We start from the raw sequence: 12,292 nt of genomic DNA, 5'->3' as shown, positions 1-12,292 counted from the left end.
ATGGAGAGTGACACGGTTATATCAGAGACAGGGGTCTATCAAAGATGTTATAGCAGCGCATTTTGAACTTAAAGAAAGGAGACTTTGAAGGTATGAGATGTTAATTGGCTAGGATAGACTGGCAAATTATACTTAAAGGGTTGATGGTGTAGATGTAGTGGCAAAATTTAAAGGCCGCATGCATGAACTCCAAAAACTGTTCATCCCTGTCTGGCGAAAAAATAAAATGGGGAAGGCAGCTCAACAGTGGCTAATGAGGGAAATCAAGGATAGTGTTAAATCCAAGGAAAAGGCATATAAATTGGCCAGAGGAAGGAGCAAACCTGAGGATTGAGAGAAATTTAGAACTCAACAGAGGACAAAGGGGCTAATTAAGAGGGGGAAAAGAGCATGAAAGAAAGCTAGCGGGGAATATAAAAACTGACTGTAAAAGCTTCTTTAGATATGTAAAGAAAAGGAAAGGAAAGGATTAGTGAAGCCAGATGTAGGTCCCTTATAATCAGAGACATTCATTTATAATGGGAAACAAGGAAATGGCAGACCAGTACAGGTGCACAACCTTTTATCCGAAAGCCTTGGGACCAGACACTTGTCGGATTTCGGACATTTTCGGATTTCAGAATGGAAGATTTTTAGCGTAGATTAGGTAGGTAGCGCGGGCGGCTTGAAAAGTCTGGAGCAGCTGCCTCCTCCCCGGAGACCGGGAGAATCATTGCATAAATGTTAGTCAGTTAGTTTGGAGGGATTTTATGTGGTGGTGGTGGTGTAGGGGTGAAGGGGGAAACTTTAATTCTTAGTCCCCTACCTACCTGGTCGGCGACTCCCAACCTCGCGGAGCTGGGGGCTCCGTCCGGCCGCGGGCGGCGCCAGTTGTAGCTCCGACCCCGGCAACTCTACCCCTGGCTGCGAGGCGCTCCAAATCCAGCGCGGCCCGCGGCCGGACGTCCCAGCTCCGAGAATGTCGGGAGTCGGCGGCGTCGCAGCCCTGGGATACCAGCGGGGAGCGAGCAATGCCTTACCGGGTCGCCGTGCGGCAAGCTCCGGAGCGCTGTGGCCGCCTTCTTCCAACATTCGCGGAGCGTCGCTGGATTTGGAGCCGCGGAGCTGGGGGCTCCGTCCGGCCGCGGGCGGTGCCGGTTGGAGCTCCGACCCCAGCAACTCTACCCCTGGCTGCACGGCTCCAAATCCAGCGACGCTCCGCGATGTTGTGTGTCGGCGGCCACAGCGCTCCGGAGCTTGGCATTGCCCGCATCCCAGCGCTGCGACGCCGCCGACTCCCGACATTCGCGGAGCTGGGGCGTCCGGCCGCGGGCCGCGCTGGATTTGGAGCGCCTCGCAGCCAGGGGTAGAGTTGCCGGGGTCGGAGTTACAACTGGCGCCGCCCGCGGCCAGACCGGCCACAGCGCTGCGGAGCTTACTGCACAGCGACCCGGTAAGGCATTGACCGCTCCCCGCCTCTCCGACCAGGTAGGGGACTAAGAATTAAAGTTTACCCCTTCACCCCCCTTCACATAAAAGCCCTCCAAACTAACTGACTAACATTTAAGCAATGATTTACAGATGTTTAAGCGTCTCCAGGTCTCCAGGGAGGAGGCAGCCGCTACAGTAGTACAGACCTGGGTTGACCGTGGGTCGTTTTGGGTCAGGTTTGGCGCCAAACGCGAGCTTTGGTGCGCAGACGACATCCGGAAAAAATGGCCGGTTTTCGGAGCTTTTCGGTTTCTGGAACACCGGATAAAAGGTTGTGCACCTGTACTTTGGTTCTGTCTTCACTGAGGAAGACACAAACAATCTCCCAGAAATACTAGGGGTCCGAGGATCTAATGGGAGGGAGGAACTGAAGGGAATCCACATTAGTTGGGAAATGGTGTTGGGTAAACTGTTGGGACTGAAGGCAGATAAATTCTCAGGGCCTGATGGTCTGCATCCCAGAGTACTCAAGGAGGTGGCCCTAGAATCGTGGATCCATTGTTCTCTCAACTCTGTATCAGTTCCTGTGGACTGGAGGGTAGCCAATAACTTCACTTTTTAAGAAAGGAGGGAGAGAGAAAACAGGGAACCAGTTAAACTTACATCGGTAATGGGGAAGATGCTTGAGTTGATTGTTAAAGATGTTATAGCAGCGCATTTGGAAAACAGTGACAGGATTTGTCAAAGCCAGCATGAAGGGGAAATCATGCTTGATTAATCTTCTGGGATTATTTGAGGATGTAACAAGTAGAATGAATAAGGGAGAGCCAGTGGATGTGGTGTATCTGTACTTTCAAAAAGCCTTTGACAAGGTCCCACACACGAGATTAGAGTGCAAAATTAGAGCATATGGTATTGGGGTTAGGGTATTGACATGGATACTGGTTGGCAGACAGGAAGCAAAGAGTAGGAATTAACTGGTCCTTTTCAGAATGGCAGGCAGTGACTAGTGGGAGGCTGCAAGGCTCGGAGCTGGGACCCCAGTTATTTACAATAACGATTTAGACGAAGGAATTAAATATGACATCTCCAAGTTTGTGGGTGACACAAAGCTGGGTGGCAGTGTGAGCTACAATAAGGATGCTATGAGGCTGCACAGTGACTTGGATAGGTTGGGTGAGTGTGGATAAGTATGAGGTTATCCGCTTTGGTGGCAAGAACAGGAAGGCAGATTATTATCTGAATGCTGTCAGATTAGGAAAAGGGGAGATGCAACGAGACCTGGGTGTCCTTGTACATCAGTCACTGAAAGTAAGCATGCAGGCACAGCTGGCAGTGATGAAAGCTAATGGCATGTTGGCCTTCATTATGAGTGAATTTGAGTTTAGGAGCAAGGAGGTCTGACTGCAGTTGTACAGGTCCCTGGTGAGACTACACCTGGAGTATGGTGTGCAATTTTGGTCTCCTAATTTGAAGAAGGGCATTAATGCTATTGAGGGAGTGCAGCGTAGCTTCACCAGGTTATATCCCAGGATGGCGGGACTGACATATGATGAAAGAATGGGTCGACTGGGCTTGTATTCCCTGGTTTAGAAGAATGAAAGGGGATCTTATAGAAACAACATTCTTAAAGGATTAGACAGGCCAGTTGCAGAAAAAATGTTCCTGATGTTGGGGGTGTCCAGAACCAGGGGTCACAGTTTAAGCATAGGGGATAGGCCACTAAGGACTGAGATGAGGAAACATTTTTTCACCCAGAGAGTTGTAAATCTGGAATTCTCTGCCACAGAAGGCAGTGGAGGCCAATTCACTGGATGTTTTCAAGAGTGAGTTAGACTTACCTCTTTGGGCTAAAGGAATCAAGGGATATGGGGAAAAAGCAGGAATGGAGTACTGATTTTAGATGATCAGCCATGATCACATTGAATGGTGGTGCTGGCTCAGAGGGCTGAATGGCCTACTCTTGCACCTATTTTACTATGTTTCTTTGGTTGAGTTGCCTGATAACAGCTTGGAAAAAACTGTCCATAAATCTGGAGGTGTGCTTATTTATGCTTCTGAATCTCTTGCCTGATGGGACAGGAGAGAAGAGAGTGTCCGGGTGAGACTGGTCCTTGATTATGCTGCTGGCTTTGCTGAGGCAGCGTGCAGTATAGATGGAGGCAATGGTAGGGACGTTGGTTTGTGTGATTGTCTGAGCTGCATCCATATTTCTCTGTAGTTTATTGCGGGCTTGGATGGAGGAGCTCTTAATCCGTGCTATGATGCATCCTGATAAAATGCTTTCTACGGCACATCTGTAGAGATTGGTGAGAGTTGTTGGTGACATGCCGAACTTCCTAAGCCTTCTAAGGAAGTGGAGGAGTTGATTTGATGTTCTGGTCCAGGACAAGTTGTTGGTGATGTTTACTCCTGGGTACAGAGCGACACTTTATTTTGGGAGTGTGTGGACACTTCCACTAACGGATGTGTCACCTGATACTTGGAGCATCAATGGTCCCAGGGAAGCAGAAACAGGCCATTGCTGGGTAGGCATTATATTCAGGATCAGTTGCAGCATGAAGAGATTCTGCCTGGCCCTGGGTGGGGATTGGTGCAGACCTTATCAGATCCACTGAGGATGGGTTATGTACAAATGGTTACTGCGAATCTAGTTAACAACTGGTTAAAGAGCAGCTGGTTTATGGGTGACTAGTGAATTGAATGGTTGTTAATGGATGGCTAGTTCATGGTTGTTGATCATTTGGTTAATGGATGGGTAGTAAATGGGATCTGGTGAATAGATGGTTAATTAATAGTAAGATTAAACGAGAACTTACCAGTTTGAAGTTTGATCTGTATTTTATGAGGAGTTACGATGAGGGATTACGTGAAGAGCCCGCTCAGCACGCATGCGCGGCATTACTTCAAAGCAGCGATGTGGAATCACAGATAGACACAGTTATTGAAGTAAACACAGTAAAGAAAAGGAGACATCAGTTTATCAGTTTGACCCATATTATTGAGGGTGGGAGCGGAGGGCACGTAATCCCTCATCGTAATTCCTCATAAAATACAGATCAAACTTAAAACTGGTGAGTTCTCGTTTAATCTTACTATTTTACTTCGGAGTCACGTGAGTGACTACGTGAAGATTTTAAAGCTCTGTGATTTCAAACCGTGTAACAGGTCATACGAAGTCATTCGAGGGAGGAAGTATGTTATCGTAATCAACCATGAATCTGTTTGTAAAAACAATAATGGTGTTATTAACAACAACAAGACCAAATGCTCCCTTGGCTTAAATTATATATTTTTTGCAGATTCTTTTTCTGCAAACGATACAGGTTCTGTCAGTGGTTTGTTATAAAAGTTTGGAACGTATACTCCCTAGACCACCCTGCTGTAGCCAGGATGTGGTCCATCCTCTTAGTTACTGACGTGGAAGCTGCCCTGGTGGAATAAGATTTATACACGTTAGTATTTACTCCATCAACTCCCAGTACCTGCTTGAGCCACTAGAGATAGTTTAGCTCGTCACCCGACCATGAGGTTTCTTGTGGCTGACCCATAAGGCTTTTTCCTCTCCCTCGATATTCCTTATTGTGTCGATGTAGATCTCTAAGTGGGTCATGACACATAAAACGTGGTTCAGGTGGGTATGCCCGGAATTTCATGACTGGACCTGATGTTCCTGGTCTGTTCTGTTTGGCCAGTCCTTGAATGGGAAATGTGACACTATCTGGTGTTTTAACCATGTTGTTCAATCGCAGTAGATGGGAGAACTGGCTCTTTGTGTTGAGGTAAGGCCACCAGCATGTCCATCTTCAGGGTAGGCTGTTCCAGAGTGAGTGACCTGGCTGGTGATCATCTCCTAAGGTATGTCAGGATTTCACTGACATCCCAATTTGGGTGTACCTATTTCTGGGGAATGGATTGAATATACCTCTCCTGTATCTGATCACCAGCGAGTGGTACCCTTTGCCCTGTTGTCGTGGTGCCCAAGTTGAGTAGGCTGACAGAACATTTCCTTCATTGTGGTGAAGACCTGCCAGGAACTCCAGTACAGTTTTTTGTTGTAGTTGAATGTGTAGTTCCTGTTTTGGAACAGTTTCCCATTTCTTGATGTTCCTCAGGTATGGGATACTGAGTTGGATGATCAGCCATGATCATATTGAATGGAGGTGCATGCTCGAAGGGCCGAATGGCCTACTCCTGCACCTAATTTCTATGTTTCTATGTATGTTCCCTAGGATATGCGACGGAATGCTGTCATCATGTTGATAGTGCTGCTGATTCAAGCACAGCAGTGGTCTTCCCAATTTTGCAATTCTTTTAATGACCATGTTGAGGATCACTGGGATCCATGCCTGTGGACTTAGTCCACTGTAATTTGCGTAGTACCCGACTGATGAAGCCGTAGTACCTATTGAAGAGGTAGAAGGAAGGGAGAACATAGAGATTAGATTCCCCCCCCACCCCTCAATACGCGGGAATGTATCCATCCCCGCTGCCTTGAGATTGGTTTCATGCGACGTAGGTTAGTACGTGGCGATTTAATTGAATATAAGGAAATCGATATCTGGTGTCCATATTGCTTAGTAATCTCAGCAAATATTTTTGGTTTAAATGTTTGTTTACAGCATTTAGCTCACCTGATAGGTGAGTTACTGATGGTCAAACATGTTTGACGACATACGGTTACCAATTTTAATAAATTGTCACCTAATATCGATGTTCTACGCCCAAGTGGTTTGGTACATGCCACCACTGTGATGTTGTTAACTTATAAACGGACATGCAAAATGGTGCATTACTGAGCAAATGCTTCACTAGAAGTAAGTAATTTAATATATAACACGTTTAACTCAATTCGCATTGGCACTAAGTATTACAAGCTCAGTAACACATCAGGACACATAAGAAGTTACTCAAAACAGGTGGAAGTGTACAACCATAATCCTTCCTATGCAGATGAATTCCATGATAACACTCCAGATTAATCCATTTGCCCCCATATTACAGGTATGGAGATAGTTTGAACACTAGTATCTCAGCTCATAGGAAGGTACAATGTTCAGTAGCTGGTAATGTTGCTACTATTTGTTGTTACTACGTTGCTACGTGGAAAAGCTTTTCCCACTGAGAGTAGGGAAGATTCAAACAAGGGGACATGACATGAGAATTAAGGGACTGAAGTTTAGGGGTAACATGAGGGGGAACTTCTTTACTCAGAGAGTGGTAGCTGTGTGGAATGAGCTTCCAGTGAAGGTGGTGGAGGCAGGTTCGTTTTTATCATTTAAAAATAAATTGGATAGTTATATGGATGGATATCAGTGAAACGTGGTTGCAGGAGGGCTGTGATTGGAAACTAAATATTCCAGGATTTTGTTGCTTCAGGTGTGATAGAATTGGAGGGGCAAGAGGTGGAGGTGTTGCATTGCTAGTCAGGGAAGATATTACAGCAGTGCTTTGGCAGGATAGATTGGAGGGCTCATCTAGGGAGGCTATTTGGGTGGAATTGAGAAGTGGGAAAGGTGTAGCAACACTTATAGGGGTGTATTATAGACCGCCAAATGGGGAACGAGAATTGGAAGAGCAAATATGTAAGGAGATAGCAGAGATTAGCAGTAAGCACAAGGTAGTGATTGTGGGAGATTTCAACTTTCCACACATAGACTGGGAAACACATTCTGTAAATGGGCTGGATGGGTTGGAGTTTGTAAAATGTGTGCAGGATAGTTTTTTGCAGCAATACATAGAGGTACCTACTAGAGGAGGGGCAGTGCTGGACCTCCTGTTAGGAAATGAGACTGGACAGGTGGCGGAGGTATGCGTTGGGGAGCACTTCGGGTCCAGTGATCACAATACCATTAGTTTCAATATAACTATGGAGAGGGTCAGAACTGGACCTAGGGTTGAGATTTTTGATTGGAGAAAGGCTAACTTTGATGCGATGCGAGATGATTTAAAAGGAGTGAACTGGGACATTTTGTTTTATGGGAAAGATGTAGAAGAGAAATGGAGGACATTTAAAGGGGAAATTTTAAGAGTACAGAATCTTTATGTTCCTGTTCGGTTGAAAGGAAACAGTAAAAATTGGAAAGAGCCCTGGTTTTCAAGGGAAATTGGACATCTTGTTCGGAAAAAGAGGGAGATCTACAATAATTATAGGCAGCATGAAGTAAATGAGGTGCTTGAGGAGTATAAGGAATGTAAAAAGAATCTTAAGAAAGAAATTAGAAAAGCTAAAAGAAGATATGAGGTTGCTTTGGCAAGTAAGGTGAAAGTCAATCCAAAGGGTTTCTACAGCTATATTAATAGCAAAAGGATAAGGAGGGATAAAATTGGTCCATTGGAGAGACAGAGTGGACAGCTATCTGCAGAGCCAAAAGAGATGGGGGAGATATTGAACAATTTTTTTTCTTCGGTATTCACCAAGGAGAAGGATATTGAATTATGTGAGGTAAGGGAAACTAGTAGAGTAGCTATGGATACTATGAGGTTCAAAGTAAAAGAAGTACTGACACTTTTGAAAAATATAAAAGTGGATAAGTCTCCAGGTCCTGACAGGATATTCCCTAGGACATTGAGGGAAGTTAGTGTAGAAATAGCCGGGGCTATGACAGAAATATTTCAAATGTCATTAGAAACGGGAATAGTCCCCGAGGATTGGCGTACTGCGCATGTTGTTCCATTGTTTAAAAAGGGTTCTAAGAGTAAACCTAGCAATTATAGACCTGTTAGTTTGACTTCAGTGGTGGGCAAATTAATGGAAAAGATACTTAGAGACAATATATATAAGCATCTAGATAAACAGGGTCTGATTAGGAACAGTCAACATGGATTTGTGCCTGGAAGGTCATGTTTGACTAATCTTCTTGAATTTTTTGAAGAGGTTACTAGGGAAATTGACGAGGGTAAAGCAGTGGATGTTGTCTATATGGACTTTAGTAAGGCCTTTGACAAGGTTCCTCATGGAAGGTTGGTTAAGAAGGTTCAACTGTTGGGTATAAATGCAGGAATAGCAAGATGGATTCAACAGTGGCTGAATGGGAGAAGCCAGAGGGTAATGGTGGATGGCTGTTTATCGGGTTGGAGGCAGGTGACTAGTGGGGTGCCTCAGGGATCTGTGTTGGGTCCTTTGTTGTTTGTCATGTACATCAATGATCTGGATGAAGGTGTGGTAAATTGGATTAGTAAGTATGCAGATGATACCAAGATAGGGGGTGTTGTGGATAATGAAGAGGATTTCCAAAGTCTACAGAGTGATTTAGGCCATTTGGAAAATGGGCTGAAAGATGGCAGATGGAGTTTAATGCTGATAAATGTGAGGTGCTACACCTTGGCAGGACAAATCAAAATAGGACGTACATGGTAAATGGTAGGGAATTGAAGAATACAGTTGAACAGAGGGATCTGGGTATAACCGTGCATAGTTCCTTGAAGGTGGAATCTCATATAGATAGGGTGGTAAAGAAAGCTTTTGGTATGCTAGCCTTTATAAATCAGAGCATTGAGTATAGAAGCTGGGATGTAATGTTAAAATTGTACAAGGCATTGGTGAGATCAAATCTGGAGTATGGTGTACAATTTTGGTCGCCAAATTATAGGAAGGATGTCAACAAAATAGAGAGAGTACAGAGGAGATTTACTAGAATGTTGCCTGGGTTTCAACAACTAAGTTACAGAGATAGGTTGAATAAGTTAGGTCTTTATTCTCTGGAGCGCAGAAGGTTAAGGGGGGACCTGATAGAGGTCTTTAAAATGATGAGAGGGATAGACAGAGTTGATGTGGACAAGCTTTTCCCTTTGAGAATAGGGAAGATTCAAACAAGAGGACATGACTTCAGAATTAAGGGACAGAAGTTTAGGGGTAATATGAGGGGGAACTTCTTTACGCAGAGAGTGGTGGCGGTGTGGAATGAGCTCCCAGTGGAAGTGGTGGAGGCAGGTTCATTGGTACAGGTGCACAACCTTTTATCCGAAAGCCTTGGGACCAGACACTTGTCGGATTTCGGACATTTTCGGATTTCAGAATGGAAGATTTTTAACGTAGATTAGGTAGGTAGCGCGGGCGGCTTGAAAAGTCTGGAGCAGCTGCCTCCTCCCCGGAGACCGGGAGAATCATTGCATAAATGTTAGTCAGTTAGTTTGGAGGGATTTTATGTGGTGGTGGTGGTGTAGGGGTGAAGGGGGAAACTTTAATTCTTAGTCCCCTACCTACCTGGTCGGCGACTCCCAACCTCGCGGAGCTGGGGGCTCCGTCCGGCCGCGGGCGGCGCCAGTTGTAGCTCCGACCCCGGCAACTCTACCCCTGGCTGCGAGGCGCTCCAAATCCAGCGCGGCCCGCGGCCGGACGTCCCAGCTCCGAGAATGTCGGGAGTCGGCGGCGTCGCAGCCCTGGGATACCAGCGGGGAGCGAGCAATGCCTTACCGGGTCGCCGTGCGGCAAGCTCCGGAGCGCTGTGGCCGCCTTCTTCCAACATTCGCGGAGCGTCGCTGGATTTGGAGCCGCGGAGCTGGGGGCTCCGTCCGGCCGCGGGCGGTGCCGGTTGGAGCTCCGACCCCAGCAACTCTACCCCTGGCTGCGCGGCTCCAAATCCAGCGACGCTCCGCGATGTTGTGTGTCGGCGGCCACAGCGCTCCGGAGCTTGGCATTGCCCGCATCCCAGCGCTGCGACGCCGCCGACTCCCGACATTCGCGGAGCTGGGGCGTCCGGCCGCGGGCCGCGCTGGATTTGGAGCGCCTCGCAGCCAGGGGTAGAGTTGCCGGGGTCGGAGCTACAACTGGCGCCGCCCGCGGCCAGACCGGCCACAGCGCTGCGGAGCTTACTGCACAGCGACCCGGTAAGGCATTGACCGCTCCCCGCCTCTCCGACCAGGTAGGGGACTAAGAATTAAAGTTTACCCCTTCACCCCCCTTCACATAAAAGCCCTCCAAACTAACTGACTAACATTTAAGCAATGATTTACAGATGTTTAAGCGTCTCCAGGTCTCCAGGGAGGAGGCAGCCGCTACAGTAGTACAGACCTGGGTTGACCGTGGGTCGTTTTGGGTCAGGTTTGGCGCCAAACGCGAGCTTTGGTGCGCAGACGACATCCGGAAAAAATGGCCGGTTTTCGGAGCTTTTCGGTTTCTGGAACACCGGATAAAAGGTTGTGCACCTGTATCATTTAAAAATAAATTGGATAGGCATATGGTAGCAATGTTACAAAATGTTGAGATTTAAAAAATCAAGTCTGCAATTTATCCCATCAGATAAAGCATAACAATAAGTTTAATTTGACACCAAATTCACTTTCATATCTCAAGTATTAAAAAAGTTATGACCATTTTCATACTTGGAAATTAGCATCTTGTTCCCTATTGATTTTCAATGGACATTACAAAAAAGCTGTGATCTTGGATAATCAAACGCTCATTTCTTAAGGAAAGATTAACATTTTTAAATAGCCTAAGTGTCCAAAGATTATTCACAAATAATTCACAATATAACATGATTTTTATATCTAATTTACATTAATTTATAGGCCAAATGGAAGGAATTTAGTGTTCAATTGCTGTAAATAAATGCCCATTTAAATCGGCTTTCTAGTGGGTTCATGTGGAACGCGCCGGTTTAGAACGTTGACATCGCGCTGGATTAGTGCCCTCAAGTGCCGAGAAAAATACTGCGGGATATAAAAAGCCCAAAATGAGCTATTCGTTATAGATAATTTGATATATAGGGTTATATATATGCCCCATTTAATGTAAAAATAAGGTACATACCTTTAATTGTTTGCTCTATAAAACCCTGGGGCTGCGAGAGGTTGCGAGATGAAACAGTAATTTTAAACTATTAATAACTATATTATCGAGGCCTATAAAACTAATAATACCTTTTGCGACCGGGTCTTGCAGCGATTTTTCGTTAATGATTTACTAGGCTGAACATGTGCGATTAGTACAGCCTAGTAAAAATCGCGTTTTAAACCCGCCCCCTCCAAACAGCGCCAAAATCGCGGGCCTGGCTGAGGGCAGATTCCTAATGACGATTCAGGTAGGTTTTGTAACATACCTACATATGGATGAGAAGGGAATGGAGGGTTATGGTACGAGTGCAGGCAGGTGGGACTAAGGGGAAAAAAATTTGTTCGGCATGGACTTGTAGGGCCAAGATGGCCTGTTTCTGTGCTGTAATTGTTATATGTTATATGATGGGAAGGGAATGGAGGGTTATGGTCTGAGCGCAGGTATATGGGACTAGGGGAGATTATGTGTTCGGCACGGACTAGAACAGTCGAGATGGCCTGTTTCCGTGCTGTAATTGTTATATGGTTATATATGGTTATATCCCAATTACTTTGCCATGTAGTTGATTGGTGGTTAAATGTTACCATAACTGATAGCATTAATGAATACCAGATAGACAATGTTGTGGATGGTCAACGTAAATATCTGGATATATGACAGAGCCCGCTAAATAAGTTAGTAGCTTTAATATTTTTTATTATTTTATACAATTTTTTAACAAAACAGAACAAAACAAACAAAAAAATAAAAAATAAAAACTGAAAAAGACAACAGGAAAAAAAAGGAAGGAAAAAAAAAAAATTATAATTAAAAATAAATAAATAAATAAAACAAAGCCGCCAGACATAACAGTATTGGTACAATCCACATGGTGCTACCCAGTCAGGCATTGCAAAAGCAGAAGTAATGGTCACAGGACTACATCACTGCAGATAATATGAAATTATGAAATTATTGGACTTTGAGATGGTTGATAAATGGTCCCCAAACACTTAAAAAGTTGTTTGGTACCTTGGAGTTGTAGAAGCGTATCCTTTCCATCTGTATGATTATTATCATTTCATTGAGCCATTTTTCGAAGCAGGGGGGTGTAGATGATTTCCA

General features: G+C 45.2%; 1 protein-coding gene across 1 annotated transcript in view; it reads left to right on the top strand.

Moving 5' to 3' along the window:
* Positions 1 to 12,292, top strand: part of LOC129707149 (potassium voltage-gated channel subfamily KQT member 2) — a 124,938-nt gene that overhangs the window by 108,765 nt on the left and 3,881 nt on the right.

This window comes from Leucoraja erinacea, chromosome 21 (genome assembly GCF_028641065.1).
Source record: "Leucoraja erinacea ecotype New England chromosome 21, Leri_hhj_1, whole genome shotgun sequence".
Classification (NCBI taxonomy): Eukaryota; Metazoa; Chordata; class Chondrichthyes; order Rajiformes; family Rajidae; genus Leucoraja; species Leucoraja erinaceus.
The sequence above is the reverse complement of the archived record's forward strand: the minus strand, read 5'-3'. Positions and strand labels throughout refer to the sequence as shown.